This window comes from Gossypium raimondii, chromosome 6 (genome assembly GCF_025698545.1).
Source record: "Gossypium raimondii isolate GPD5lz chromosome 6, ASM2569854v1, whole genome shotgun sequence".
In the NCBI taxonomy this organism is placed as follows: Eukaryota; Viridiplantae; Streptophyta; class Magnoliopsida; order Malvales; family Malvaceae; genus Gossypium; species Gossypium raimondii.
In genome coordinates, this window is record NC_068570.1 from 50,612,204 (window position 1) to 50,617,665 (window position 5,462).

General features: G+C 31.7%; 1 pseudogene; it reads left to right on the plus strand.

Moving 5' to 3' along the window:
• The first annotated feature begins 298 nt into the window (after positions 1-298).
• On the plus strand, positions 299-1,888 carry LOC105771515 (tryptophan synthase beta chain 1-like; annotated as a pseudogene).
• The last annotated feature ends 3,574 nt before the right edge of the window (positions 1,889-5,462 follow it).

Consider the following 5,462-nt stretch of genomic DNA (forward strand, 5'->3'; position numbering starts at 1 on the left):
AAGATGCGAGAAAAAAAAGTAACAAAACCGGTTATTTAGGTAGCCATTTTAAGTGAATATTTGATATGATTGGTATTGTTCTGGCATTCAATTTAGAAATGGAGTGTTAGCTAAGTAAGGTCCCTATAAATACCCCCCCACTTCATAATTTATGTACAACAAAAGGTCATCCCTATTTAGAAACAAACATAAAATGGTTGCTTTCAATCTCAATACTCCTTCCTTTAACCACTGAAAAGTTTTGAGTTCCATTAAAATTGGCACTGCTCCCGTTGTTTCCCTACCAATGCTCCCTTAAACACTTCCTGATTCCACCTCTTTCACCATAAATAATACTCTGTCAACACTTAAAACCGTTGATAAGAAAGATATTGTTAATAATACTGGAGGGAAATTTGGCAAGTTTGGGGGAAAGTATGTGCCTGAGCACTCGTTACTTCTTTAGCCAGACTTGAACTTGGTTTTGCATGATTCCGAGTTTCAGGTTAGTTCAATTTTTTATTGAAAATGATGTTTTCTAAGATATAAACATAACAATAACATTGAGATTATGGATCATGAACGTATTTGCTGCAGGAGGAGCTCACAACAGCATTAAGGGACTACGTCGGGAGAGAGACACCTTTATACTTTGCTCAGCGGTTGACAAATCACTACAATAACAGTGAAGGAGAAGGACCAGAGATTTATCTAAAGAGAGGGGATCTCAACCATGGCGGTGCTCACAAAAGAAACAACGCCATAGCGCAGGCAATGATTGCAAAGCGGATGGGCCGGAAAAGTATAGTGGCTGCCACCGGAGCTGGGCAGCATGGAGTTGCAACAGCAGCGGCATGTGCAAAACTTTCTTTGGACTGCACTATCTTCATGGGAGCCACAGATATGGAAATAGACTTCTAATGTCTTATTGATGAAGCATCCTGGAGCTGAGGTAGAAGCTGTTGATGGAACATTCAAGATGCGAGCTCGGAAGCCATAAGGGCGTGGGTGGGGAACTTGGAAACAAAATATTATCTAGCCGGAACGACAGTAGGGCCTCATCCATGTCCCAGCATGGTACGTGAATTTCAATCTATCATTGGAAAGGAAACCAGAAAACAGGCGATGGAGAAATGGGGTGGAAGACCAGATATACTGGTGGCTTCATAGGGAGTGGATCCAATGCTTTAGGTTTGTTCCATGAATTCATAAATGATGAAGATGTGAGGTTGATTGGGGTGGAGGCTGCTGGGTTTGGGCTAGACAGTGGCAAACATGTCGCCACTCTAACCAGAGGAGATGTTGATTTGTATCATGGAGCAATGAGAAATCTGTTGCAAGATGAGGAAGGACAAATTTTGGGTCCACATTCTATTGGTGTAGGGTACGTAATCTTTTATTTATGTTATAATAAGTATTCTAAGTTTTAGAACCAAAGTGAAGATGATAAATAAAACACCAATTTATGATAAATTAATGACATGCCGAGGTTGGACCGGAGGTGAGCTTTTTAAAAGAAACAGGTTGGGCAGAGTTTCATACTGCAACCGATGAAGCAGCTGTTGCAACATATATACGGCTATGCCACTTGGAAGGCATTTTTCCAGCGTTGGAGGCCTCTCACGCATTGGCTTTCCTGGAGAAACTATGTCCTACTCTACCCAATGGCACCAAGGTTGTGGTGAATATCAGCGGTCGTGGAGATAAAGATGCTGCCATTGTATTCCAATACCAACTAGATCGATTGAGTGACTGATATCAGTAGCAAGGTTGGGTGTACGAATGCACCCAAGATTCTTAGCAAGGCTTTAAGACAAAATATCGATGGCGTTATTTGTTAGAAGATCAAGCATCTATCACTAATTTTGTCAACCATAAATGTAAAAATAGAACATAGGTAATGACAATATATCGCAAAGAAAAGAGAAATAAAATAAAGAATACACAGATTTTTACGTGAAAACCCTTTTGAAAAACAAAACCATGAGAAGAGGGGAAGAAAATTCACTATGTCGAATTTGAATGAATTAAAAAAGGAGTTTCAACTACATATATTTATAGGTTAAAAAATCTAATTCTAATCACAGTCAAATATATTATGCTAATAAATACTAAATACATTATACTCATAAATACTAAATCTTCTAGAAAGAAGATATATTTGTTTAACTTGACTTGCAAGCAATCTCTTAAAATTTAGATCACACAACTCTAACAATAAATATAAATATTGATAAAATAAAACTTTGTATAATATTCTTTTAGAGAGTCATTAAAATATCTTACGTTTGATCTTCCCCCTCTTTACTTGCTTTTGTGTTTCAAGAGATGGGAAACTCGCAAACTTGTTTAAGTGGAGAGAAGGACCAAAGGCCCTTTATATATTATTTCCATATGACACAACCCACCTTAGTGTCAATGTGCTTACCCTACTCTTCCTCTTTTGTACATGAATTGTTTTAATGTGATATGATTGATTGAGGATTGAGGATACATAATTTGACTAATGTAATCAAATCAGCATATGTACTTTAATAATACTTTGAACATTAAAAATACATGACTTTGATAAATGTATTTGTTACTCATTTATGAATGATTTTATACGAAATATGTAATATTTAAATTACTAATAATAAATTTCTTATAATAAAATATTTTTAATTTTCAAATTATAAATTATTTTTGCAGTTGTATATTTAAAAATTTGTTACTAAAATTTCAATGTTTTAAAAGAGTAATTAAAATATGCATAAGATTATTCAACAAAAATATATATATGCATAAGATTACTAGTGTCCAGTTCACATTAGATATTGTAATAAGTTCCTTTTCCATATGAGTATAGAATGAAAATATTAACAAAATAATTAAGGGTGTGTTTGATAAACTATTAAAAAAATTTATTTCATTGAAAATGAAAATGATAAGGACGTGTGTTGAATAGGATCACAAGTCTGTCCAAGTCGCGGATTTGGCCTAGGGCTTTAGACAAATGAAGGAGAACTTAGAGTTTGACACAATCTTAAATGCAAACAAATCCAAATCAGATCTAAGAATTAAAAGAGTAGCAATTAAAACAAATAATTATGATAAAAAAAGAAAAAGAAATCCAAATAAAATATTAGAAACAATTAAACACAAACAAAATAGAATAACAAAGAAACAAAACAAGATAGATGGAAAAGATGGAAAGTGACATGTAGAAGTCCTAAGGAGCCTTCGAAACCAGATGAATTCATAAACCCCCCTTTAAATGGCTCTAATTTCCATCCAAAAAGGAAACTTGGCAAGAAAAAGCTTGAAAGTGATCCCCATAATCTGAAAATATTGTTAAAACTCTTCCAAAAGAAAACTCAAGAGAAATTCTTGAAGAGAAAAACTTAAAGAGAGAAGTTACTGAATGAATGATGAATTTTGTACAATGAAGAGTCCTTAACATAGGTTAGCTAAGTACATCCAAATAAAACTATCAAGTATAATGAAACTCTAGTTAATTTAAACAAGAAGTAGTTTTAAACTAAACTTTCTTGTTGACATAAAACTCCTAAATAACTTAAAATACTTAAAAAAATCCAAAATTTGGAATAAATAATGAAATAATAATACCTAATAAATACAATATTGGGCTCATATATAATAAAAATTAAACCTAAAAATTGGGCCCAATATGATTTAAACTCGATTAAAAGCCCGAAACTCATAATTTCAGTAATAATCTCGTCTAAAAATTTTTCTTGCGCAGTCTTCACTAAAATGATCATAACTTGAGCTTTCGAATTCAAAATCAAGTAATTCAAAGTGCGTTTCGAAGATAAGAGAAAGATATTTGAACGCTATGAGACACCCTAAACCAGAAATGTCTGGATCCCATCCAAAAAGTCATCGCAACTTGACTGATTTTCCAAACTTGAAAATTGGCAACTTTAGTGAATGGTATTTAATATATTTCACCACATTTGTGCATGTATCATTCCCCATTTCCTAAAAAAGATTCTTCCTCGAATCTTGTCTTTGGTTGAATAAGAAAAATATTTATCATAGGTGGAATAGGTTAAATGAGCTCCTCTCAAAGGATCAACATATTTTTGAAAGAATGAAACAAATCCACTAGACAAATTCAAGTTAAGGTTAGTGGAAACATAATAAAAAATCTATTTTTCATAGGTATTTTCTTGCTTTTCATTTTCTTTTCTCACTTGAGCACTCTCCAATTTTACTTGTAACATCTCATTTTTCAGTGGTGTCGAAAACAGTGATTTCTTGACCATAATTTAAATATGTGAAGTCTTATTTTATCATTTAATTAAGGTTTATGGAGTTCCATTAAAGTCGTATTAAATTTTGGTAAAGAAATTTTAAGGTTTAAGTAGTTTGTTGAATAAAAAGGATTAAATTGTAATAGGTGTAAAAACTCATTTAAAATTTAATTATGTGATTAGAGGGATTAATTAACAAAGGTGGGAGGTTTTATAATGTAATTATGCCATTATTAGTTTGCATGGACGGTCATGACATAGAATAAGATGTAAAATGAGTGAAGAATTAAAGGTTAATTTGGTAATTTAATAAAAACAAGTTAGTAAAATAATAGAAAAAAATTTACATTGTCATCTTTCTCATTGAGTCACAACCGAAAATTTGAGAAGAACACCATATTTAGAAGCTTGGAGTTCGGCTAAAGCTTGGGTTATTGCATGGTATGATTTTTTTGACCTAATTTTAATAATTTCTATATTTTTGATATTGTTGCAACTAGGTCAAGTTAACCCAAGCTTTCGTTTTCGAAACTATAAAAGATTTTATATTTCACCATTGATGAATTCTTATTGTTTATGATTTAAATGGAGGATTTGAAGTCTTAGTTGTTAATTAGAAGTAATTTATTAAGTAATTTTGATGGTTTTTAGTTAAGGATTAATTTGATAAAATGCTAAAATTTACATGTTATTCTTGTGAATTTTGAATATTTATGGATTGTACTAGTATGGAAATAAATTGGCTAGCTTGGGTATTTGGCAATTTTGCTAAATTTGGAGATTTTAAGTTTATGGACTAAATTGTGAAAATGTAAGTTTAGGAAAATGTGTAATTAATGAAAAGTTAAGGGTCATATGCATAGAATGGATGTAAAAATTATGTGTAATTAATATATTGTATTTAATTACTATATAGATCAAGAACCCACCAAAAAGACAATAATCGTGGAAAAAGGAAAATTGTGGAGTAATTGTAGGTAAGTTTGTAGTAATTCAAATAAAAATGAATGTTAAATTGTGATTATTTATCATTTTCTAGTTATTAATAGTAATTATGTAAAATTTCAATAGGTAAAGATATATGAATACCATATACAAGTGAGTACATATGGAAATTTATGAATGATGGAAGTGTTTTCATGATTTCATATTATGAATATGTATATAACGGAAATACCGTACGTGTATGAAAAGGATGCACTACACCAAAACAGGTTTTTAGCG